Raw genomic sequence first — 27,289 nt, 5'->3', positions numbered from 1 at the left:
TGCTGCTTGATGCTGCAGCTCCCCATGTTTGCCAGCCCTCCAAGGAACCCAAGAACACAAATAAGAAAGGCAGGACTTAATATTTAGATTTTTTTTTCCAAGCAAAAGAAATAACACTTCAAGCTTTTTCTTTTATATGCATAAGGATTTGCTTTGGGATCACTTTAAACAAGTTTTTTAGTCCTGTGTGGCCAGAGCAGTCTTTGCTTGTGATGAGGATCCAGGCAGGTGGATGCTGACCCACAGCCCTGTGCTATCCTAAGTACAAACCCACTCAAATATGTCACTGTGGGGTAAGCCATCATCCCAAAAGGAGCAGGATGCTTTTTCATTGTGCCTGGCAGTCAGAAGCTCATCTTCAGGGGCAGGGGAATCTGAGCTTGGGACATAATCCTTCACTGACAGCAGAGTGCTTCCCAGGTGACCCCAGGTGTTATGTAAATGCTGATTTTTATTGCTGTGGGCACGGGAAGAGATTAACCACACCAGCTGGCAAGGGATTTGAAGTGAAGCCTCCTTCCCCACCTCTGATCTCAGATCAAAAGCCCCAGCCCTGCCTGCCACACCCTGCTCCTGCAGGAGGCCGATGCCAGGGGCACCCAGATGGCAGGGCCACCTCAGGGACCCGGCCAGGCACTGCCAGCTCCTGCTGACACCTGCTGTGGGTCGAGGAGATGGAACAGGAGAAGGAGGAGGAGTAGGAGGAGGTGGGAAAGGCAGGGAAGAAGGACGGAAAACACCATACCAGGACATGCTTTGCACAGATGTTAAAACCCAGGAGCATCTTTACTAATTGCGGCAAACTTGGCAGAAATTAAGCCTAATAGGCCTCCTTCGTGTGATTGTGTGACTAAACACCAGATGCCCTAAAGGCACAAACTGACAAAGCTGTGGAAATCTTCAATAAAGTGCCTCTGATCCTTCAGAAAGGGAAAGGATGTCACAGGGCAGCCTCCCCAGAAGACATCCCCCTGGGGATCAGAAGATGGGGTGGGGATGGAGGTGTTGGGGTTGTGTGTTATGAAACCCAGCACCAAAATCAAATCTTATGACAAAGATGCTCTTGAGAGTGCATTTTCATGAAGCCATAATTTTTCTGGAGAAGTGGCAAAGCTCCAAATACTTCCTATTTTGCTCTCCCAGCACGGCGCTTCTGCCCGCTATCATGAAAAGAACCGGATACTCTGCAAACGGCCTTGGCGCGTCATGGGATTCATCCAAGAGTGTTGCAAACCACATGGCCCTTCTCTCTCCAGCCTTATCTTTGAAATGTCTCAAGAGACATCTTATTTTTATGACTGCTCAAGGACTGTAAGCCCGAGGAGCTGCTTTGGGGAATGCATATGATCCCTGTCACATCAAATGACTGCATCGTAATGTCAGCGCTGTCTGTGCAACACAAAGTAGCTGCTGAGTCCCAGCTTTCCATCTGCAGTTCCCCAAAATCCAGGATTTTGGGTCTGAAATTCCTGTTGCAGTATTTTCAATAATTTGAGACTTTTTATTAAAAGGTCTAATGTGTGATATTTTACTTCCATGTGTTCTGTGGTCAGGAAAACATAAAGAGTTTGCTCTTGAGAAATTTTTATCTGCATTTGTGGTTAATGTGCATGATTGCCTGAGGGAACAGCATGGTACTGTGCCAATGATTCTTGTTCCAAAGCACAGTAAAACTTTACAATTTTAAATCATTGGCACAATACCTTTTTAGGTTATTTCAGAAATACCAGCTATCAGTTTCAATAAAGTTGCAGCATTTTGTTTTGATCTTTAAATTTATTGCTAGCATGAGAATAGTAATCTGCAATATACCTGCAGGTCAAAATGAAGAAATTAACCTTGTTGGAATGAAACTTTAAATGTTTTATGCTCTGTTTTAACATGCTACAAAATAGGGATTTGAGATTTTTAAGGCATCATCTTCTGATGGACAAATTCCATGGGAAGATATGTGACTAACATTAATTATCAGGACAAATCTGGGAATTTGAGCATGTTCATAATAAGAAAATAAGGAAAAGTTGCTGCACATATGAGTGTAAGTTTGAGGGCTTGTGACAGCAGTTCTGTGTTTCAGAAGATAAAATCAGAGGGTGTTTCTCCAGGCTGGTTTTGTAAAGCTGACATCTGATTCAACCTCCTTGACCCCTCAATGGACTTGTATCTGGTGGAGCACATCACTAAGCATCAGAGGAGGAAATAAATACTATTAGTAAAGACATATTCCTCTTTGGTGATGTTCACTGTCAGGCTTTTGAATTTGTCCTGGCTCTCCTTCACAAAGAATTAGCTGACAAAAATGATACTGCAATGTCAAGAGATAACTGGTTGATCTCATCCTCCAAACTGCTTCACCTATTTCTCACTGTGAGCTTGGTTACTCATTTCAGACACCCATTTATTTCTGTTTCACAGACCTATATTTTGCTGCCATATGTCCCTGGAAGCCTTGACGTCAGAGATGACTACACTTGTACCTGAGTCCAAATGTTAGAGGTTCATCAAATGTGTCTCTAATGGTTCCATTTTTTCATGCTTCTACCCAGGGTTTTGGTCCCAAGCTGAAAGAAATATAATCTAGGAAAGAGAGCAGCCTGGGAGGACGACTGGGTGACTTCACAGGAATACTTATTTTCTGGAATATGAAAACACATTGGTAGTGTAGGAGAAGCAGTAGGCTGGATGACTGGGGTTTTTAGTATTAATGACTAAGCGTGTGCCACACCAAAGGTCATTTATTTCATGTACCCCACAACTGTGCAAGCCTAAGTCTGCCTGGTGGTGACACTTCTTGTTTGTCTCCATCATCTGAGCTTGTGACTGTGGTGGGAAGGCCTGGGCTCTATGATTTTATTGCTGCTGATGTAATTATTGCATAGCTAATAGTCATGGCTCCCCAGGGCCTGAGGAAATGGCAGTAGGTGGGAGAAGTGGCTTCTGGAACAGTCAGCCCTGTAACCCCTCTGCCTTTCTCACCCACAGGCAGCAGGGCTGGGGTGAGCACATTCCTGGTGAAGGAGGAGGAGGATGCTGTGTCTGGGTTCATAAAGAGGCTCATAGATTTAAAGCAAGACAAAAGGTGAGTTCATTTGTCACCTAAAACAAAAAAAACCAAACCAAACCAAAACAAAAATTAACTCAAACTCTTGCAACAGTGTTAAAATAGTAAAATAAAAAGCAGGTCTTTACTGAAAGCTTCCAGGTACCCCACGGTCATGGGCACACCTGGCATCAGATTTATATAATTAATTTTTATAAGTTTAACAAATAAGCATATCTAAAAAATATTGTTCAATTAGAAGAGCAGTTGGTTAGGTAATTATCCCCTGGGTTCTGCCCTGCTGGAGTTGGTCCAGGGGTTTCTTTGCCCCGTTTCTTGTCGTGTCCTCACAGATTCTGGTTGGAAAACAAAATGTCCTTTGGGAGGTTCTCTTCTTGGCAATAAAACAGTAAACAGTATTTCAGGAATATGTTAGAAGGTTAGCTTATTATTCCAAAATCTAAGAGAAAGGGTAGGAAAAATACCAAGAGCTATATAATGATGTATTAACAGTCTACAAAGCTACAAATGCATGAAAAATGTATAAAAAGCTAAAATCTTTAGGCATCACACTCATTGAAATTGTAATTTCAAAAAGGCATCCCATAGACACTGAGTCCCTCCAGAGAGACCATGGCCAGGAAAAGACTTACAAAACCCCAACGTCTGTATCTGAGAAATCTGAGTGCAGAACTCATAAACAAGCAGGTTTATTAACAAGCTGGGTTTCCTTCTGTCTGGCACACCAGCCTGTTTGAATCTATCTGCAGTGTAAAGAAATAACAGCACAAAAGTGACCATTTCATCTCGTAATGAAGAGCCCTCTGGCAGGAGGTCCCCATGCACCCAGAGGTGATGTGAGAGCAGCTCCTCGTGCCCTGGGAGGCAGCAGTGTCACTGCCTTGGGTCACCTGCCAGCACAGACACAGCAGGGCACAGCTGCAGGTCACTCTGGCTGTGCCACCACCCACCCAGTCAGGTCATATCCCAGCCCCTGAGGCTGGAATGGAACCAGCCATGATTTAAGGGACTTGGGTGGGAGAGTCCTGTTACAGAACTGTGCCTGCCACGGTCAGAAGGAAGGAAGGAAGGCTTATATCACCCAAATCTAAAGAATCCTCTCCTTCCTGCCTTGGAAGCTGTTTCTTTGCTGTGAATGCTGACTCAGCTGAGCACCAAATAGCTGTGCTTTGCTTTCCAGTGAAGGAGACTCTGAACAGCACAAAGTTCCCCGGAAAATGTAATGTCTTCCCCAGAAAATCGTGTTTTTTTCTTAACAAAAGTGTCACCTTCATACACTGGTATTTCAGAACTTTTCTGACACATAAGAAATAAAATTTCTTACAGTCATAGCTAAGCTAGGCTGAGCATGGCCTGAGTCAGACTCTGAGCACCTTCTCTGAGCAGATATTTCTGTATCTTACTGCGGAGATATCACAATACAAGCTTAAAGATGCACCTTATTTCCTTAATCCTGGGAACAGATCCTTATCCTGGAGTTAGGCACTTCCACTGAAATAACTGTATGGACAAATGGGACCTGAGTGAGCAATCCAGGATTTAAAAACAAATAATATTCCATACTAAAATCCCCATATTACATCAATAATTGAATGGAAACAGACTGTAAGAAAAGTGTAAATTCTTTTCCTCAGTTGTTCAGAAAATGTTTGCTTTCTATTTGACTCCTATGCTGTGATATATTTCATTGCTTTTTTTATTAAAAATGCATTTATTGAAAGTATTTCTGTAAGTCTCAGGAGACTTGGCAATCATTTTTATTGGATTGATCAGTTCCACTTGCATACAAATTGCTCTCTTTGAATTGACTGTTGCAATGCATCTTTTTTTATATAAACTGTTCTATTGATTCCGACATAAATAATGGACAGAGTACTTCAAATCATAAAAAACATCAGTTTGGGGGATTCTTACCAGAATCTACTACATACCAGACAACAAGAAACACAAAACCACAATGCAACAGAAAGGATCTATGAAACCTTTAGCTTTTAGAAACATTTCCCTCCTGATTTTGGCAGCTGCCATTTGTCTGTCAATTATATCCTTAATTTGCACACGTTGCACATGTTTTTAAATTAATGAAACATGAATAGGAAAAAAAATTTCCTTCAGCAGATCTAATGTGTCTAATGAGAGAAAAAGAAATAAGAAAATGGGGAGAAATTACATTCAGCTGTTCCATTTTTGTTTTGAACTATTATATTAGGAGGGGTTTTTCTTACCTTGTAGGTGTGGCTGCCTTTCTGCTCAAGTTAAGGCACAGCTTCATGTTCCCAAGAAATTATTTTCTACCACAAACATACTTGCTGCTCTTGGGATAGCTTGGCCAAGCTGCAGCTTATTTGGAAATCAGGTGTCTCAGCTGTGGGGTGGTTTGCTTCTCAGTCTACACTTCCTGCCCCTTCATTTGAGTCATCACCAGCAATGGAGTTCAGGTTGGTCTCTGTTTCTCTTTCCACTTCCATGTATGACCATCCTCCTCACTTTTCCATTCTAATTACTGTCTGGGGTTTAGGGTTACTTTTGGTTCTCCAAACTCCCACAGTTACAAACACACTCTTATTTCCTTAGCTGCCAGTCAGGACTCACTAAGAGGAGCTCAGGAGCAAGGCTGAGCTGGGATTTGCAGGCACAAGGGTGAATTGATGCAGTGGGGTCCAGCTTGTAATACAGGTTATTGAAAATGGAGGTGTCAGGATGAAAGTGTTTTCCAAGAGAGGATGCATCTATGCTGCAGGAGATACAACTGCCCTGTGTTCTGGGTTTTCCTGATCTTGTCTCATTTTCTGAGTGGAAATATCACTCCTTCTGGACTGCTAAACATTGAGAAATTCAGGCCAAATGAGCATGTATTTTTTAGATTTTGTCTGGACAGAGTTTCTGGGCAGAGAAAGAAGGCACAGCTGGTAAATCTGAATCCTATGCAGATGTTCTGCCCAAGAACAGTGAATTCAAGACACTGAAGATGGATAAAGGCCCATGAACATGCAATATCCTGCATGGAGAGAGGCATTTCTGCTCAGGACATCTCTGGCAGACTTGTGGAAATCCTAGAAAGAGACGTTGTTCCAAATGTGGGCACTAAAAAAGGGTGAAATAAAGATGGGAGAGCATTCACTGTGCTGCTCTCCAGCTAAATTATGTCTTTGGCCTTGTATTGGCCTTGATTTCCTGCCTTGATTTTACACTGAAACCTGGGGCACACTGCTCAGGTGTCCTTGTCCTGCCACGGTGGTGGCCTCCTGTTTGCTGTTGGTCAGCAGCAGCTGTGGAGCACGACTTGGATGTGACAACAGCTGGGACATGAGTGCATTTCCTGCACAAAATGGAAGAAAGTAAAATTCCCCAGGACATGGTATGGTTTTTATTTTATTTTAAAAAAAAGTTATATAAATCAACAGGGGGTGCCCATATTTTCTTAAGACTGCAGAGGAATGGCTGACTTTTTTTTTCCTCCCCCAAAGGTGTTTTTTTTGTTGTTTGTTTGTTTTTGTTTTTGGGGGTGTTTTTGTTTTTGGTTTTGTTTTTTTTTTTTGTTGGTGGTGATTTTTTTTTTCCAGAAATTAAGAAAAAAGAAAAAAAAAACAACAATTTTTTTCCTCCCCCAAAGGTGTTTTTTTTGTTGTTTGTTTGTTTTTGTTTTTGGGGGTGTTTTTGTTTTTGGTTTTGTTTTTTTTTTTGGTTGGTGGTGTTTTTTTTCCCCAGAAATTAAGAAAAAAGAAAAAAAAAACAACAAATGTTCTCACCCATCTGTCAGCAGTCCATTAGCACACAAGTCCTTGGCAGTAGGGAGAAGAAGAGCTTTTACCAGGCTCTGAGGTGGATGGTGGGGCAGAAGCAATGCTGGCTGGCTTGAGGCAGTGGCAATATGTCATGTCTTGTTGGAGCCACTCCTTCAGCAACAGCCACTTTTGATGCCTCTTGTTCCTCCCTGCCTTCCACTGACTGAAATTTCTCTTTGCATACAATGCAGCTCTGTGGAACGGGTGAGATTCCACATTTCCTTACAATATGTGGTTATTTCCCAAAGAGAAAGCTGCTTCCCAAGAAAACCTCACCACGTGATCTTGAAATGCTTCTGCAGAACTTGCCTGACTGATACTTTGCTCGTCTCACCAGAAATCTGTGATTATACCCTTGTTTCCTCACACTTTGAGCAGACTCAGGAGCAGCCACAAAGCGCTGGGGCTGCCCTCCCCAAGCAGCCCTGGCCAGCTTGCCTCCCTAACATGCTTTAATAACACCTTAGATGCCCCTGTCCATGCTGTGGAAAAATTCTGTGAAAAATGGAAAAGAACGATCAGCTTAAATGATGGTATGCAGTGACAGGATCAGGGGAAAAAAGCTGTTTTTTTTCTATTTACACTGTGCTCCGTGGAGACAGCAAAGCTTCACCCGGGCTTGCTTGAATAATGAGCCACTAAACAGAGAGCTGCATATCACTTACCAAACAGCTCCTCACAGAATTCGTGTTAATTATGCCATTCCTTCTGATTAGATTCAGCTGATTTCTCACTCACATGGCTCTGTGGTGGGAACAGCAATGACACATCCATGCTGGAGCAGTCATTGGATAGCCTGAGAACTCGCCCTGCCAGCCATGGTCATTTGCCTGCAAATTGACACCTCTGCCACGCAGGGAAGGGCTCTGCGTGAGCTCCTGGAAAAGCTGTGGCTGATCTGCAGGGCAGATTGTCTGCAGAGAATGGGCAGAGGGGGAGATCTGCTTCCCAAAGATGTGCACACCCTCCCAGAGCTGGGGTATGGTCGTGAAACTTTATTCTTGTCACAGATTCGATGATGTGAACATTGGCAATTAGAGCTTTCTAGGCTTTTTATTTTTCACTTTTTTGGCTGCAGCTGGGCAGGTGATGGAGTCCATGGGGCTGAATGGCCATAATCCTGCAGGAAGAAGTCAGGAGGGAAGGGGAACACATTTTCCTGGGAACTCGGCATGGTGACAAGGGAGTCCATTGCTGATCCAGGCAACAGAATACAAAGAGAGTTTTAATAATGAGAAAATGAAATTAAGTGTTCAAATGCAGAGCATTGGATTGGTACCTCCTTCATCTTATTTCCCAGTAGTTCTGTGTTTTGTGTGGCTTATGTTCATTATGGAAGGGAAGGGAAGGGAAGGGAAGGGAAGGGAAGGGAAGGGAAGGGTACCCACTGCTTGGAGCTCACTGTGGAGTTGCTGGCAGTCCTGCTGACTCTGGCTGGGAAGCAGCACAGCTGCATCACTGCTGTCCTGCTGGTGAAAATCTCATAGCTGGAGTTTGGTGGCTTGCCCAGGTGGGGCTAAGCTGTTTAAACCGTTTGACTTCCACACTGTGAGCTCAGGGCCCTCTGAATCACACTGAGTAGCAAAGTAAAGACAATTCCATGGTTTTTGTTTCCTCTAACAATGAAGGTTTCACTGGTTGCCTCTTGTGAGCCTTTCCTGGTGGGCTCCCACCTTGTTGCAGAGGAACAGGAGAGCAGAGCTCAGCTGTGAGCTCCAGGAGGAGGACTGTGTTCTGCCAGAGTTCTTAAACTCCCCTGCTCTCCCAAGGAGTGCTGGTGCTTTGTTTAGAGATCTTCTAGGCCTGTGGCTGGTCACCACACTGTGTTTTCTGTATTTCTGCTTTCAAATGAATTATTTTGACATAGCTGAGAAAAGTGTGGTAGCATTTCACTTTGGCACCACACTGTGTTTTCTGTATTTCTGCTTTCAAATAAATTAGTTTTATATAGCTAACAAAAGAAAACAGTGGAAGCATTTCACTTTGATAGCCTTTAATAGCAGTTCTTTTATGCAAGCAAATACTGATTTCATCCTCTGCCCGTGTACCATTTGTCTCTGAAACACTTCAGCTACAGCACCAGAAATGGTGTTTGTCTGTTAACCAAGGCCCACAAGTGCAGTTGTGAGACTCTGCTTCACAACACTGCTAAAAATACAAACGTTTGTGGTGCACGCATACTTTGTTTATAATCTCATCACTTCGTATATGGCTTCCATTGCAAACTGTGGGATATATCATTCTGTCTCTTACAGTGTAGAAATGGTGTATAAAAATCAGATTGAGCCCTTTATTTATAGTTGTCAAGAACCAGATGACAGAAAACATCTTCTGCCTGGAGAATGATTACTGCTGGTGTTTCCTGGGTACCCTCTTCATCAAACAGTGGGAATGTTTCTTGTCTTTAGCATCACATCTGCAATGCTAGTGCCAAGAAAATGTCAATAACTCTGTTATTATGAATCCCTGCTTTCAAGGATTAATAATTTCACACTTACTCACACACAGGCAAAAGCATCGGAAACTGAAATTTGGCACAAACATTTGTAATCCAAGAGCAAAGCTTAATTCTGCAAAACAATCTCTGCAGTTTTGAGTTTGAGAGAATTCTCAAGGTGCTTGCATTTTATTTTTTTTCTTCGAGTCAGTTGTTTGGAAATGATACAATCTCACTTGCTATCTGGCAAGAACTCATTTGTATGCCTGAAGCCCTCAGTAGGGAAAAAATTGTGGTTTACTTTGTCATGCTTTCTTGCTTTTCTAATGGAGTTTTCTCTAGATGCCAAGGAAGGGGAGATGGTGAAGTCCAGTTGGTACAATGGAATGCCTCCCTCTCTTCTAAATTTGTCCATTAAATATTCCAGCCACGCCTCACTGTTTAAAACACCTTTATGTGTAGCTGAGTAATATGTGTAAAGAATATTATGCAGGAAAATGAAATTGCATAAAGAAACCAAAACCCGAAGTATCTCCCCAAGCATTGGAATAAAAAAAGTCTAGTTCACTGTGGGTTTTGTTTGAGTTTGATCAACTTCAGTTTTGCTAAGATATGAACTACAACTCAAGTTTTCCCTTACAGATAGCCATTTATAGTCTTTCCATTTATAGTCTCTCTTACTCTTTCTCTCCTTCTTGACCTTTCCTTTCTCCCATGTAAATTTTAATTAGCTTTTTCTCTCTCTGTTTCAATGAATTTGTCTGAAATATATATCTTTGACAACTTTTCCCCTCTTTCTGTTGGATTTTTTCCTTTTAAATTGGTGAACAGGTTCAAAAAGTATTGCCAGGTCTTATAGTTGCATGTAATTAAAACACACATACACTGGAAACAGACAAACCTCATTAGCTTAGAAAAGCAGGTTTAAAAAAGCCCTCTGGCTCTCTCAGCTTTTGTGTGACATTATCTCAGTTGTCCAAGAATGACTAATAATCTAAGAACCTGCAGTAATAGTGTGAATTTCTCATCAGTCATTGCCCAATGATCTTTGGGCACCTTTGTAAAATGTAAATAAACCGAAGTGCCAAACATAAGGCAACATGCCCAGTTTGATTTTATTATGCAACTGGCAAGTTGCTAAATTACAAAAGTGTTGGTGAAGAAAATTTGAACAGATGTTTTTTTGTGGTGATGCACAATTTCATGTCAAAACCCAGAACTTGGTAGCATTCAGAACACCCACACTGTTGTTGTTGATGACAAGGGAATACAGTCCAGTTTAGCTGCTTGCAGAGACCTGACGCCCCTCCTTTGCATTTCTGGACTGCTGGCTTAAATAATTCACTCATTCTGAAACCATGCACTTGCTTCCTCCCTCAGTCACCAATCCAAAGCATGAACAAACTTCCTGAAGTTATCACTTCATATTTCAGCTAGTAAAACATGGCATTTCAGGCCTTTTGCACAAGTTGCCTTGGCTGCTGCTCCTGCTGTGGGGCCAGGGCATGACGGGTGTCCGGAACCCAAAATTCAAGTGGAGGAAGTGTCAGGCATTTGATCCTCCTCTCCCTGCACGTAGTGCTGCAATGATCGTCAGCAAAGTGGAATATTAAACATTGCAGGCGAGACAGCTTGAGTGGGAAGCCTGTGGTTTCATGAGGAGTGCTCTTCATTCCCTTGTTAAAATGATGCAACTGGGTCAGAAACAACCAAAGTCAGTTCGTGATCAATGTGTTAAAGGCTGCCTACTCTAGTTCTGACAGAAAAGTTACCTTTTTCCACCTTAGGGAAAGGGCTGATTAGGCTCTTGAGTAATCTGTGCATAGAACATCTCTTCTCTTTCTTCTCTTCTCTTCTCTTCTCTTCTCTTCTCTTCTCTTCTCTTCTCTTCTCTTCTCTTCTCTTCTCTTCTCTTCTCTTCTCTTCTCTTCTCTTCTCTTCTCTTCTCTTCTCTTCTCTTCTCTTCTCTTCTCTCTTCTCTTCTCAGTTTTACATGACTGAACCACAACTTGATGCTGGGGTTTGCACAATCCTCTGGACCATTTTGCTCGGTGCCACCAGGCTACTCAATGCAGAACCTGTCTCACTGAAGCCCCACAAAAGAATGCAAAAGTAGGTTCTCTTCTCTTCTCTTCTCTTCTCTTCTCTTCTCTTCTCTTCTCTTCTCTTCTCTTCTCTTCTCTTCTCTTCTCTTCTCTTCTCTTCTCTTCTCTTCTCTTCCCTTCCCTTCCCTTCCCTTCCCTTCCCTCTTCTCCTTCCCATCCCTCTCCTCTTGTCTCATGCCATCTTGGAGTTAGAAATATTTCTAAAACCATCAATTGGACTTGGATTGAATTTTGGCCTTCCCAACCTGCTGCAAGAGCACCTCATACAAGAAATCTGGGCCAGCCAAGCCCAAACAAAAAATTGTCCCACACCAAACAACAAATCCACAAGCCTGCAATGAGAAGCTGACTATGTGGAGAAGAATATCAGCCTCCACAGTATTTGCCTGGTGTAGACTGCATGCCATGCCAGGTGGGTTCTGTAATAATACAGAGAAACCAGAATATGACATCAAAGGTGATCCTCAGATAACCTCTGGGGGAAAAGCCTGAAACAAAAACACTGATTGACCAAAGTTCCTGATCCCTTTGGCTTCAGTCAGAGTATCCACATGCTTAAACAACTTGGAGTCTCCTGCCGAGGGGTAACCTTAAAAAGGAAAGACAAAATATGACATTTGAGTGCTGGGTAGAGCTCAAAACCTACAGTAGGTGCCCTATGTGGCCTTTCACCTTCCCAGAGAGTGCTTTAAGGGCTATTCTGGTGTTAACTGAAACCCCTTATATGCCTCTTACTTTTATTCTGTTGTTAACAGGAACTCCCCATATGCCCAGTATTTTTGGTAATTGCAGGTAATGACAAATCCCCTCTTATTATCAGGTGAGGGGAATTTGCCCTGTAAAAATAGCTTTTGCTGCAAGGCTGACAAGACACCTTTAGTCTAATCAAGACAGGTAACTCTAGGTCTGGACAACTGGGAGAAAGTGTAAAAAGTCAAGGCAGTTGTTTAATGGCTGATAAGTAATTTCTGTGTACATCAAAGAGAGATAACAGTGCTCATTTCCTCCAGGAGTTTTGCAGCACACTGCATCCTCTGTTCTTTCTGCAGAAATCACCCCAAAACCTGTGTGAGACATTCTGCTTGTACATTTTTCCCTGCGTGAATTATAATGGTATAAAACTAATGGAATAGAGAGGAGCACGTCTGTCATCAATGTCCATACCAATATGGCAAGCACTAAAAAGCTCCAGCTCCTCAGTAGTGCAGAGAATGAGGGCTGGGTGGATTGTATTTCTGGAACTATTATTACAGAGAGACTTGTAAGAAGGATACACGCTGTGAATGAAATGGGTATGGAATCACAGAGGCTAATGATAGAAAAAGGCCATTTATGTCAACTGCTGTATTTCCCTGCTGCTGTTCCCAATGAGATATGGTGTATTTTTAGTGCTTTGTCCAGTCTGGTTTCATATGTAAATATAAAGATTGTCATCCATAAAAGATCCTGAAATAGTTTTGTTCTAGTTCTGTCTTTCCTCTTCCTTCTATCTCCCCCCCCCCCCCCCCCAGCTTAATTTCTTATTCAGGTTAAATGAGAACAGGAAAGACAGCCGTACATTTTTTTCCCCCCTTTCTGTTCTCTCTTCTTTCTATTGTTTGACCCTCTTCATAGGATTTACCTGACCTGATTTTAAAAAAATTGCATTTGGACATTTGAGTTTTATATGATTTCTATCATGGGGCTCAGCTTGACAGGAAACAACCCACTTGCAAAAAAACCTGGAAAACAAATAATAAACAAGCAGTGATTTCTACTCAGATAGGAGCTGAACAAAAGCTTTTGCATTTGCTTTCTTGTGTTCTGTGTCTCACATTGCCCACCTGTCCATTATGCACAGCATTCCAGTACAGTGAGCCAGGGTGTGGTTTAGATTGAAATCAAGTGCAGACCATGCCACAAAAGAAAAAGTGATGTCACCATGAAATAAAATATTTTTTTTATATAGACAGACCTATATCTTTCATATTTGGGGGTACTATTTCCCTTCTTTGACTTTGCAGCCTTAAACAGTTACATCTCAAGTAGATATAAACTGGTATGGCACAGCTTTCAGCAAATGAAGGTTTTGGCTTGCAAGTGGTCTGTGTCAGGATAGAAACTTGTCCTCAGTGGTTTGTCACTGCACGTGCCAGCAAGTCAAGTGGGGAGGCTGAGGGAGCTACAGCTGAGGTGCTGCTGTCTTGAGTGGATGGCCCTCAGCAACTCCTGTCTTTGATCCATGTGCAGTCACATCTCTGCTCTGAATCTGGAGAGCATTAATACCTTCGAATCAGTGAAACAGTGGAGAAATTAATGGCCTCTTTGTTCCTCATGGGAGAAACCCATCTACATGGTAGCCTGAATGGGAACACGGAGAACAAAAAGACGTAAGGACTGAATTAATACCAGCTGAGTGTGCATGCCCTGTCTGCAGGAAAAGAAATAGAGAGAGATGGAAAATGAGGACACACCAGAAAATTACTTGTCATCTGCTGTTCAGATAAAGCTGTGGGGAGAGAGAGAGACCAGGGGAAAAAAGAAGTTCTGTTATGGATTGTGTTGGCTGAAAAGAGTCTTGAAATAGAAACTGCGTCCTATTGTCCGTCCATGCTGAGTTCAGGGAAATAGGGCTCCTGCCATCCTTTTTCAATAATAAGCCTTGCACAAAGCACCCAGCTCCAGCACTGGCTTCTTTTCCCAATAGAAACAACCCTCAAGGTATTCAATACTGGCTAACTGCTGTGGTTGCTTTGAGGGAAGAAAAAAAGAAAGGTGCTTTTTTTCAAAAGAAAGAGAGGTGAAGCTAAATGTACTTACCTAATCCATGTTACCCCTCAGGGACAGGCTGCCACGTCCCACGACTTTGGGAAGTCCTCCCAGAAGCTGCTGAGAGCAAAAGAAGCCTCAGCCCTTACTCCAACTTATTCCTGATTTACTCCAGGGAGAGAAGAAACAATATCCAAGAGGTTGTGAATTTATAGCTGTCTTATTTTGTAAGTAGTTCTTCATGTTTGTGACATTATTTCTGTATCAACAGTGAAATAGTCACTTTACACATTTATTTCTAATAGAAAACTCACTGGTAGTCATGTTCAGGCAATCTGAAAAATCACATCTGTGTCTTAGCAACAGAAAGCAGCTGAAAAATGGCCAGCAACAACCTGACACTGCTGTCCTTCCACTGCCACAAGAGAAGTGAATGACATTAAAATCAGTGCAGATTTGGGAAATGGCATGAATTTTTTCATGTAATACTTACTGGCCCAACTTTTAGGATAGCTTGATTTTTATTTTTCATCATCTTCTATCTTGCCATGCTACCTTACAACCTTCCCTCTCAACTTGCTGTTGCATGTTGGGCTTTCTGAGTATGGTCTTTGGGTTTTACCAGTGCCCTTCCCAAGAAATGTGGTTTTTGCTGCTTTCCTCCCATTGCAATTACAGGATGCATCTTAGAGACTGAGTCCTTCAGTCTTTAAAAAAGTTCTGTCTGTAACAAGTTGCTTTTCTTTTTCTGTTTAAATTAATCTTTAGCCATTCACTTCACAGCCCTTGTGTCCCATTTTGTCTTTTATCACACAACAACCAACATTTTGATTTCTTCAGTGTACTTGTGTTTCCATGGTGAAGGGAATATGATAATCTTTTCTTGTGGCTTTACAGATTTGAATGGCATAAACTATGGATAAGCTTTTTAATCTTCTAAAATGTTTTGGGTTTTTTGCCTTGAGTGCTTTGTGTTCAAGTTAAATACCATTTATAATCAGGTGATTATTAGATATCAGCACTTCAAGGCCAAGAAAGCTAGTGGTCTGAGTTCCAGAAAATTTCACTCAATTACCTTTACCTGGGTTCAACATCTTGTATTTGCCTAAAGCATCTCCTCCAGAAAGGCACCTGGGTTTGAGATAAAGGATTCACCACTTCATGTGGTAGTTTGGAAAATAATTAATCATTATCTTAGAACACTGTGCTTTATTTCTCATTTGAATTTTCCCAGATTTAACCCCCAGATATTGATTCATGTTTGCCTTCTGCTTGATTAAAGTACATAAGGTACTTATAATAAAGGAATATTCGATCTTTCCTTTGACAGCCTAAACATATGGAGCTCTTCAAGTCTCTTGCTTGGTGCTCTTCTGAACCAAATCAGGGAAATGAATTATGCTGCACTCAGTGTCCTACAGGGGAAACAATGGGAGAGTGTTTGGCACAGAAACATTGTGCTGGGGCTTGGAAGAGGAGGAAAAAGAGGAGGGAGAGGAGACAGACATTCCCAGGGGAGCTGCACAGAAATCATCAGAGCATGACCCCAGGTGCCTGCTTGTGCCACTGCTCTGCAGTTTCTCACCTGCTGTCCTGGAGAAGTGGTGAGGATCAGAGCCTGGCCTTCAGCTGTCTGCATCAGCCTGGCTTGGACCCTCACAAATCCTGAAACTCACCTGGCAGGGACAGGATCCAGATTTCTCTGCAACATGAGCAAGTGATCAGACAAAAGCATTTAGTCTTCATCATAATCTGCTTAAATAGAATAAAGAGACCATGCTAGGGAGAAAAATAAAATAGCTTTTGTTTCATTCTTTTGAAAGAGATATTTTGGCAGTCATGGGTTGGAGAGAATAAAAATCATCCAGTTCCAACCCCCTGCCACAGGCAGGGACACCTTTCACTAGACCAGGTTGCTCAAAGCCCTGTCCAACCTGGCCTGGAACACTCCAAGGACAGGGCACCCACAATTTCTCTGGGATACAACCTATTGCATAAAACATATTTGGAAGAGTATAAAATATGTGTCCTCATACCAAAACAGCATCATTGAAAAAAATACTAAGTTGACAGCACTATATCATTTCTATATATTCTATATCTGATTGAGTATTTTTAAGTAGATGCAGTTTTTTAATACATATTTGAGTTTTATATGTTTAAACAGGTAAAATTAATATTTATTTTTAGCTTTTAAAAATGTATAGAAAACACACAATTAAGGACAAGATTAATGCACAGCATATATACAGTTCCCAAAGACCATAATAAAAAGCTGCTCCAAGAAAAGTGTATTAGGGTGATTTGGCCAAAGTTACAGGTTTAAGATTACAGTATTAAACTTTTAAATACCACATTGCCAGGTCTGAAATAGCTGGTGTGGGGTTAATCCTGTGTCCTTGTAGAATTTTAATGCAAAACAAAAAATGAGCTTGGTGAGCCTAGGCAAATACCTTGAAGCATATGAGATTTTTCCAAGCTGGGCCAACTTCTTTTTTCTGGGTTGTATTTTACGTCAGCTGCACCACATGAAATGTATAAATGCATGGAAAACTATAAAAATTGCCAAGACTGATGTGATAATCTATTCTTCTTAACTGTTGTGAACGCTTCCTATGTCTTGCATTTTGTTAAAGTGGATATATTTATTGTAAGCCCAGTGATTTGGCACTTCAGAGGTAAAAAGCTCTTTACTCCCATCCATAGGTAAAAAAGGAAAGAACAAGCACAGCACTGCTTTTTAACTAACTGTAAGCACAAAAATGCTTCAGACAGGAGAGGTCTCCTGCTATCAAGTAGTGATAACCTGGGGGGGAACATGCAGCTCCTGTTTCCAGAGAGCTGCTCTCCAGGGTTTCTCCTGCTGCACAGCACAGAGGTGATCAATTTGTGCTCACCCACAGCAGGTGAACAATTACTGTGGTTTGCCAACTCCAAGAACACCACCTTGCACCTTTCCTCCTCCTCTTCTCATGCCATACCCTGCCCCATTCCTGCCTGCACGGTCCTGACCCTTCATTTCTTCTCTTTAGTTAACTCAGCTCTTTTGGTCAGGAAACAGCTACACTTTTCTTCCTTTTTAACAAGTTATTTTTCTGCCTGGCCAGGGAACTGCACAATGAGTCCAACAAGCCCTGGAGCTGATGCACTGATGCCTTGTTATGAGTCTGGGCTCCTGGCTCCCCTTTCCTAGGGAGCAGCCATCTCTCACTGCCCCTCAACACTGCAGTCCAAAAATCCACAGAGTAGCAGGGCAATGCCTGCTGAGCCTGCAGCCTGATGTAGGATGTGGCAACAGCTGCTTGAGGAATTTAGAAAAGCACTGGAAGTTTCTCCTGAGGGTGTTATCCTACCAAAATCTCTCCATACTGGGTATCCAGAAATGCATCTCAGCTGGCTTGGCCTTGGGGACCCCTATGACAGCACAGTACCTGAGGTGTCAAAGGACCTGGCTGCCAAATGAGAAAAAAATCCCAGACAGATCCCAGACTGTAAATCTTGCAGCCAGGAGTTCCAAGGAGAACAGTGTCCTTTGCTCCCCTTGCTGGTGAATGAAGGAAAAGCCAAACTGCAGAGACCTCACACAGGCAAAGTGTGGTGGGCTGGGAGCACTGGGGAAACACCAGAGCTCCCAAAGGATGGCAGAGGGATACAGAAACCTCCTGGGATGGAAGAGCTTCTTTCTAAGCCTATGCAAGGTTCCTACACACACTAAACACTGGAAGAGCTGGCCTCTGGGAAGGGGGACATGAGTGGCAAAGGATCTGCTGTGCTTTATTGTGTGGGAGATGGGGACATGCACATGGATGATGTGGAGAAGTTGCATTCACCTGCTGGGCATCCACACATGGGAAGTGTGACATTAAGTTAACTCAGACTGCTGCTAAAGGTGCTCCTGGTATTCATGGGTACAGAGTGGCTATGCTTTCCCAAGCTGATGCTTCTTCCCCTTTTCTCCCCTCTTAAAAGCTGTTTTCCTTGCTTGTGAGAGGGAAAGATCTGCTTATTCAGGACACAGTAGAAGGAGCAGCTGCCTGCAAGGCTCAGCTTGTGGAGACTGGATGGGTTTGACATGGTCAGGTGCTGCCTCCCACAATTTGCTGCACAATTGTGTCCTCCCACACATGTGGGGCCTGACTGCTGCTCTTCACCTTTATTAATTTAATTTGAAATAGCGTGTGCCAAGTTCAACAAGAGCTTAATAGATTCTTTATTGCTGGGGATTTTTGATACCAGATCAGTCAGATGTCTCTTGGGTGTGGAGAGTCAAGCCCTCAGGAAAAGAACAGACCAATGATTCCTGAGGAATCATCCAGCCTTTGTTTCTGCTTTTCTTTGTTGACTTCTGAAGAGAGTAGAATCTGGAGGAAAATTATGGTAATACATAAACTCTGCCCAATAAATGTTTGATATAGTGTTTTGCAAACCTTGCACAGCTATTCAAGACTGCTAGATACTCTACTACTGCCTTCTGGGAAAATAGAGGTTTTCTTCATTATTTCAGTCTTACCTCATTACTTCATTATTACTTCATATTACTTCATGTATTACATTGGAGTAAACCTGAATGCATGTACACCAAAGATCAGAAATCAGACTGTTGGCACTGACTCAGACAGTTTTCAGTACCAATTTACTCTTAGAATGAAAGCTTATGGCTTCATGCTTTGGTCTTTTTATTGCCCCAGATTGAATTGTGACCAATCACCCTCCTAGTTCATTAAGAAACACACAAAATCCCTTCCACTGAATATTCTTTCTTTTCCCCTCTTACTAATGTGTCCCTTTAAAAAGCGCTGAAATCTAGAAAGCAGAAAAAACTAATATCAAATTTTAAGCCATTCATACCAACTCTGTTAGAAATGTTTTGTGTATCCAAAGGCATGTATAAGTTGCAGTCTTTGGACTGGTGTTCATTAGTGGTTTCAAAGTCCCCACTTTCTTTGGCCTGGACTTGAAAAGGTACAGTCTGGGCACAATAATCACATTATTGGGACTAAACAGGACACCTTGAGCCCCTTGTAACTCTTCCTGTTGAAGTCAGTGGGTGGCACAGGGGCTTTGCTCCCCTTTGCAAGCGGGACCAAAGATGAGTGTCTTCCACATGAGGCAATCCAAGAAGTCCTCCTCAAAACACCCATTACTGGGAATGGAAAGACCAGGTGTTAAATTCATCCCCACCAGCATGACTCTTGAAGGGAAATGTGCAGTGCTGCTTTGGATGATACATCCATGGATTCACTAAATTCAATAGCTCAAACACCTTCTCCCAGCGCTTGCTCTGCTCTCTTCCAGTTGGCTCCTCCAGCACGGCTTTGCAGCAAGCCAGATATTTCATTTACAACACAGAGGTGTATGCCTGAACATATTTGCAGGCCAGGAGGGGATTTTGGCTGCAGAGATTTTTTTTCTAACAAGGAGTTAGAAAATTCCTGCCTGCAGTTGGCAGAGGTGGCTTGGTATGGGTTAAGGTGCCAATTCAGCTGTGCTCAGCCTCTGACGGGTGCAGGCAAGTGCTTTGCTGAGAGGGTTTCTGGGTCACCTCTGAGGTGTGCCCTGCTTGTAAAGAGACTGTGAATCTCCCAGGAAGAAGTGGGGATGCATGCAAGCTGCTGAATGTATGAAGCAAAGCATCTGATTGAAGTGCCAGAATGAGAAAGGACTGTGTTTTTCAGAAATAAATTTTTTCTCTGTCCTGGATATTTCTGAGTTGATTTTTTTTTTGTTTGTTTTGGTGGTGGGTTTTTTGTTTGTTTGTTTTGGCTTTTTTTGTTGTTTTCTTATTTTTCTTTTTTTATTTTTCTCTTTTCCTTAAGCTGTATAGGAAATAAGAGAAGAGTGTGATGTGTTTCTTACTGATGTTAAGTTCGGCTTGGGGATGAAAAGCTGGCCCAGGTTCCAGCTTTCACAGCAGGTTTGAGAAGTCTGTATCTCATGCTATTAAAAGTGACTGAATCTTGGAGGTTTATCTCAATTTCACATAAATTTGAATAACCCAGAAATTTAAATCAAGTTGCAACAAAAATTTAAAGAGGTTTTTGATTCACGGGAAGTTCTGTTTATAGAGTCATTTCCAAGCAGATTCCAGCTCAAGTTGTTCAACTCTCATTTTGCAAGTATTTTTTAAGAGATTCTCCCTGCTTGTTGCCTGGTTAATAATTGCCTTTCCAGTGGACAGAAGACCCAGCTGAGGATACTGTGGACCCACAAGTAGAGCTGTAGCATTTGAGGGCATTCAGAGCTAGATTTCTGTCCTGGCTCATACGCAGAACAGAGATCTGGACTCAAATGTCAAGAGATCCAGAAGTCCCGAGGTGCCCATATTTATGGTTTGGATTTATGTTGAAGTTCAGTTTTACAGGAACAGTAAATGAACTAAAGCAAGCAAGGGAAGTGTTACCAAAACCAACTTTCAGGAAGCCACTATTAGCTTCTTCTGTGAACAGAGCCAAAAAAAGAAATGTATTTTAAACTACCATCACTTTTCTCTCCCCTTATCCATCACATTCCTTTATTATTCTCTTATAATCTCTTTAAACTTATATATGACTCAAAAATAATATTTGGTAAGCACACTCATATTCTTTTCATCAATATTTTATTTTGAAACATGTTGAAGAGTTGTGTTGCACAATAAAAAATGTCTCTCTCTCTAAACATCATTTTCTAATGGGCTTTTTTATGTCCCATAAAATCTGCTAATTTTTACTTGTCCTCTCTTGTCAATGAAACAAACTATTATTTCTTTCTGCAGAACCAAAGTGCAAACAAGAATGTCTGGAATATCAAGAGTAATGATGTACAAAGTCCCTTCTGGCCCCAGCTTCTATTGAAAAATAATTGGATGAATTGGTGATGCTTACATTTCATCTGGCCTGCCACTGTGAGTAATTCCATGGTGCCTTCTTGGCCAAAGTTCAGCCATTTAAGCACTTGGTGAAAATCTGTTTGGATGGACTGGGGGTAGGAACGTGACAGATAACAGCAGAGGAAGAGTGAAAGCCCTTTGGAATCGTGTTGCATATGTTGTCACAGCATCTAACCCTGTGCAAGAGGCATCCTGGTTGTGACTTCAAGTTTCTGCCACAGTGTGAATGACAAACGATGGGGATGTTAACCATAAAAGTCAAGCTGGCCTGGATACAAGCTGCAATGTGATGGGCAAGGGAATTCAGATGGTGGAACAGGCCCTTGTGTGGTATAAATTATTGTGGTACCATGTGATGCCAGTGGAGTTATGATTTACCCAAAGAAATGCCTCTTTGCCTTGCCAAGAAATCATTATATGGGCTGTCACCTCTCAGAATGGATAAATGAACCAGAACTAAATAGATGCCAGCTTGCCAATGCTCTTATTGGGGTCATAATTTGCTACAAAATTTTAATAGGAAACAATTCATAGAAAAATTTTTTTGTTTTCTTCCAATTCTCTCAGACAGTAATTATAAAATGTGTTTCCTTTTGTCTTTTAGTTCATTTGTTTTCAGTGACTTTTTCTTCTGTTCCTTTTGATGCCTTAAGTTTTAGTTTTCATATTTTCCAGATTCTGTACTGCATTAGTATAGAACTCTGAATTTCATATTAAGCGTTAGCAAATTTTCTTCACAGTTTAATTAGATAAAACAATCATTTTCCAGATCGAGAACCAAGGACACCGTTGCAGCTTCAGGCTCAAAAAGTGCAAACATCAGCACATGGAGGAGAGCAATCATGGAGGTTGGAACTTCATAACCTCGAGCTGTAATTGGACAATTAACCCCAATACACAAATGGACCAAAACTTGTAAAAGTGTGAAAAGCTGTGACCCAGGAGCCCATCTTAGGTGTAGCCACAGCCAGGCTCTTGTACTGCCCAAGGTCTAACCTTTGAAGGTCTTCTGAATAAATCCCTGCTTTATTCCTTTAACACTGTCCAGCCTCTGTTCCAGGTAGCCTCTCAAGGCATCACTTCCTGCCTTATTGTTGCTGGTTTTTGGAAGGTTTTGTCAGATTTTCTCAGATTTGTAGATCATCAGAGAAGAAAGATATTTGGGAGAGGACAGATGCTCCACAGGGGTGGTCACAGGGAGGTGAGAGCAGGGTTGATTGGTGCTGTGAGGTGGGGACATTATTCCTAACCCCTTTGCACAGGCAGCTCTTGGGCTGATTTCTCCTGGGTCTGGGCAGTCCAGGCTGCAGCCTGGGAGGGGGAGAGAGGGAATTACAAACAGCAGAGTTCCCCAGGCCTTCCCACTGCATGATGAAGCAAGAGGGTGAACTTTAGAAGAAGGAGGTGACCTCTTCCTCCTGCTCTTTGGAAGATAAAGGTGAAGAACCATGTGTGAAGTGGAACCAGCTCCTTGTTTGTCTTGAGCAGGCACTTATCTCCATGTGAATTGTTGCATTTGAACAATGGTTTTCTGTCATCTTAACTCAAAAGTTCTGTACCTTCTCTGTGATTTCTCAGGGGCAGCTCCTCACAGCACTGACTCCTTCTTACAGCACAGCCAACTAACTCTAACTAACTTCTGGACCAGCCAACCTACTCTTTTACAATACCCATCCTAATTGGACCTAGCTGTGGCCTATTAAGGGCAGGCCTGTTGCTAATTCTTGGTAATTAGTGGAGCTGTAACTCCTTAGGGGTGAAATTACCCTCATCACTATCTCTATTCTCCTACATTCCATCTGTCCACAGTTTTGGGGTTTTTTTGGTAGCTCGGAGTTTGTTTATTTTTTAACAAAGCTTCCCATAATGAAGTATCCCATGGTGACAGCACATCAGCCAGCAAGTGCACCCCTCAAGGGATGTGAGGCACTGAGCTTTGCCTGTTCATGCCTAAGGTGTGCATGCAAGGCTGACAGACACAGCCTGGTATGTGCTTTCTCAGGGCAGTCTGAAAAGGTGGGGGCTTGACTTCACCCTGGCAGTGTGGTAACTGCAAGAAGGGAGGTGGGAGGGCTGGAAAGGATAAGTCTTGTTTGGAGTGGAGCCTTCTCAGACAGCCCCATGACTTCATATGAAGTTGTCACACGCCGAGTCATTATTTTGGACAGAAATGCAGCCCAGGCAAAGTCATGGTCTGAGCTCCAGACACACAAATGGGTATCTGAACTTTCCTCTCTACCCAAATAAATGAATACATAAACCCAACACACACACACAAACTTAACCCAAGTGATTCAGAGTGGGTAATTCAGGGATTAACTAGAAGGATCTCTGGTCATTTTATGGTGCTCCTCATCATGCACACAAATTCAAATTATTTTCCTATTCTGGTAACTTCTAACACAGAGATATGAACTCACACTCTATGTGACTTGAAATGCAATTAGAATAATAAAATAGCAGGTTGGAAAGGACCTCAAGGATCTCTGGTCTAACCTCTATGGGTAAAAGTACAGTCTAGACAAGATACCCCAGCAGCCTCCCCAGCTGCATCTTGAAAGTGTCCAATTCACCACTTCTTTGGGCAGATCATTCCAATGTCTGATTGCTCACATTGTAAAAATTTTTCTCTTGTTTGTAATCAAAATGTCTCCAGGAGTAACTTGTACCCATTCTCCCTTGTCTCTTCCACGTGGAAAATGGAGTTCTCATCCTCTTTGTAGCCACCCTTTAAATACTGGAACAAAATACTTAATGGCTGTTGCCTTTCAGTAATGTACTGCATTCTGAAGAATTTAGATTCTTTTGTCCTTTTTTCATAAAGCATCTCTTGTTTCCTTCACTTAGTTGCAAAAATGTTTCCTGTTAAAGGCTCTTTCCCTGAAAGCTATCTATGGACACTTTCCAAATAATAATCTGTGAAGCATCTTGGGATTTCCTCAAATTTCATTATTAAATGGATTTCTGCAGTGGTCTGGGGGATTTGGGATGATGTTTTCCTCAGGAAGAGACAAAACTTTTATCAAAACAGGGTAACTGCAAGGGCTGACCAATTTGGGGCTGAGGAGCTCCCAGAGGAGGAGACAGTCCCACTGTTAGAAGCCAGGGTGTGGAAGGATGTGTAAAGGTAGCAGCCAGGTGGTTTATGTTCTTGTTTATTCTGTATGGGAGCTGTAAAGAAATGGGATAGTGTGTCTTGGCACGGAATGAATAAGGAAGCTGAAAATGTGATTTTGGGGTGGGGAAAGAGCTCGCAACAATGAGGTTGTAAAAACAACTCCCATAAAATATATCTTGGTCAAGTTCAGTTCTGCTTTTTGTGAAATTAGAGAGAGCTGATCTTACAAAAACAAGTGCTTGTTGAGGTTGCTGTTGTATGGAATTGGCGTGTGCTGTTTTTCTAGCAGACTCTCTTCACTGTCATCAGAGTGCAATTTCTCTAGAGTCGCTGTGGGATGCAACAGATTTCTTGGAAAAGAAGGTTGTGTTGACACCCACAGGCTAGTAATGTTTTCACAAGAAGGAACATGACTTTACATTCGACTCTCTTGAAAAGAGATTAGCAACACTGTGATTTATAAGAATTGCCAGGATTTGAGGTTGCTTTTTCTCCCCTCTCTCTGAATCTAAGCTCCAGCAGGTAGGTGTTAAGTGAGTGAAGCATTTCTGGCAAGATTTATGTGCCCATACAGTAGAATGGGAGTGAAATCTGACAGTCTAAAGGAGGGGGAGCAACTGACAAATAGAGGGGGTGGAAAAGGCAGATTGGCTTGGATTTCTTCTTTCCTTTTCCTTTGCAGTCAAAACCCTTTGAGACTCTTCACTCTTAGGTTGAAAATTTCCTTTGCACAGACACTTCCCTGCCTTGTCCTTTTGTTCTAGCAGTAAATATGGGTCCACAGCATGTACATGGAAAGCAGGCACAGCCAAGGCTAAGTCTCCCTGAAATAATGTCTTTCCTAGAAACAGATGAGAAACATTTTCCCCAGAAATGAGATATCTCCAGTGATGAAGTTCTCTTAGCAGAAAGAAGCCCTTTCTCACCATGGAGCCTCTCAGTTAAGTAAACAGTGCTAAAAGACAGCCTGTCCTCATACAGGAGGGTGTTCCAGCCTGAGCAGCAACAAAAGCCTTTGCTTTTCAGAAAGATCTACCACCATCCTGCTTGGTTGTGTGGATCAAATGGGTGCTGAACAGCCCATGATTGCTTTTGCAGGACCATGGTGGTCAGCAGTTCCAGGACTTCTTGGCTGTTAGATGGGGAGCAACCTAGAGGTGTAAGATAGTTGATATAGTTTGTAAAATCCCCAGAAGCTCAACACTTGATGAATAACAGATTACAAAAACCAAAATGAGCAGGAATAGTTCCATTAGCCCCACGATTCCCACTGAGCAGTACTATAGGAATATAAAATAGGGAAGGAGTTCAGATGATAATGGCATTCTTCTGGCTGGAAAAAGGAGCATTTTCAAAGACTAAACTATTGAATATATATTTAAATATCAGAACTTAATTTTATTTCTGAAACTGAATCTGAAAAACATATCCTGAACCATGGGTGAAAATAGAGGGAGAAAAAAGCCATACTTGCTAATTGAGTCTTGCTTTTATAGCCCATGGAAAAATATAGACACATGGATAATGGACAATCTACTATCTGAACAAAATCCAAATGTGCAGTTATGCCTAGGTTCCAACAAATTTGGAGTGTCCACTGGCCACAGAAACCCATCACCTCACTCATCACAATAATATAAAGGACTTCAGAGTAATATACATAAAAAGGATTTCAGAGGAAGCACTTTGACTCATGTGGTGTCTTTTATGATGAAGGTACAACACGAAGAAATTTGCCACCAGTCCTAAAAAACCCCCACTGCTACAGCCTGTGTGTGGCCACAGAAACCCATCACCTCACTCATCAGAATAATATAAAGGACTTCAGAGTAAGATACATAAAAAGGATTTCAGAGGAAACACTTTGACTCATGTGGTGTCTCTTATGTACATCACAAAGAAATTTGCCACCAGTCCTAAAAACCCCCACTGCTACAGCCTGTGTGTTTGTGAGGTGACTGGAGTGACCTCCTGCTTGGGACTACTTCTGAGAAAAACACTGAGTACAAATAATCTGGAATCTTCTGTATTTCTCCTCTTCTGTGACAGCCTTTAAGGATTTGAAAACATCCTGCTCCTTGGTGAGAACAACTTGAGATTTTTTGAAACTTCACTGGAAAATGAGAAAGACTAAAAAAAAAAATTGTGGTTTTCTTGAACTGCCAGTCACCTAAGGATGAAACAGAGAAGACATCAGGACCAAGTTCTGATAACACTGACTGGTCACTCAATAGAACACCATCAGTGGGAGACCATGAACTTGCTCCATCCTAAGAGATGATTGCTGTTTTGGGACTGTGGAGGACAGTGTGGCCAGGTTCAGATCCCTGTGTAGACAAAAAGCTCAGTTTTGCTCTGTCAGTGACCTAACCACTGGTGTCTTGGCTAAGCTGAGCTGTTCTCCTTCTTTGGATGCAAACACTTTTTCTGATGAAAGCTTGAGCAAAACTGGTTTGTTTCTAAAAAAGATTTATGTTCTGACAAATCAACATCTTCCAATTAAAAAAAAAGTGTGTATCACTGGAAAATTCCCATTTAGCACTACTGATGAGTAAAAAGTTTTGCTTTACAGATGGAGTTAATAATAGTTTATAAGCTAAAGTGAAAAGGATTTTGGGTGAGCTTCCTAAAGAGGAAGTGAGTCACTGTCTCGGCAGGAAAAGTGTTCCAGATAGGCAGGGCTGGACAAGTTACAAAACACCCCCCAACTGTGTGGAGTCACAGGGAGTGGACAAGGGATTATTGCATCCCAGATTGCAGAAAACCAGGAATTAGTAGGGGGCCTTGAATTCCCCCAGCCCGTGTGTCTCTAGGTATGGTCTTCTCCCATCTCCCAGCTCAGAGCAGCTCAACTGAGTCATCCCGGGGAAGGCGTAAGAGCTGGGGAAGAAGCAGGTGTTGCAGATGGGTGGGTGATTCAGTGGATGGTGTTATTCCTACTGAGTCAATGCTGAAGCAGTTTGTAAGCAGGAAGTTGGGGACACTGTGTGGCTACAAGATCTGCTTTCTAAATCCAGTGACATTCAAGGAGTCTGCGGTTCCCTCAGTATGCTTTCCACGGGGTGAGTTGCTTTTAGTTGTTCTTGGGCACAGCATTTTAAAAAGCAAAAACTAAAGAGGCATTTTTAAGGTGTCTGTCAGTGGAATTTACAATCTTGACAGCCCAG

Source organism: Passer montanus, unplaced genomic scaffold (assembly GCF_014805655.1).
Source record: "Passer montanus isolate IOZ18808 unplaced genomic scaffold, ASM1480565v1 scaffold69, whole genome shotgun sequence".
NCBI lineage: Eukaryota > Metazoa > Chordata > Aves > Passeriformes > Passeridae > Passer > Passer montanus.
Note: the sequence above shows the minus strand (reverse complement) of the source record.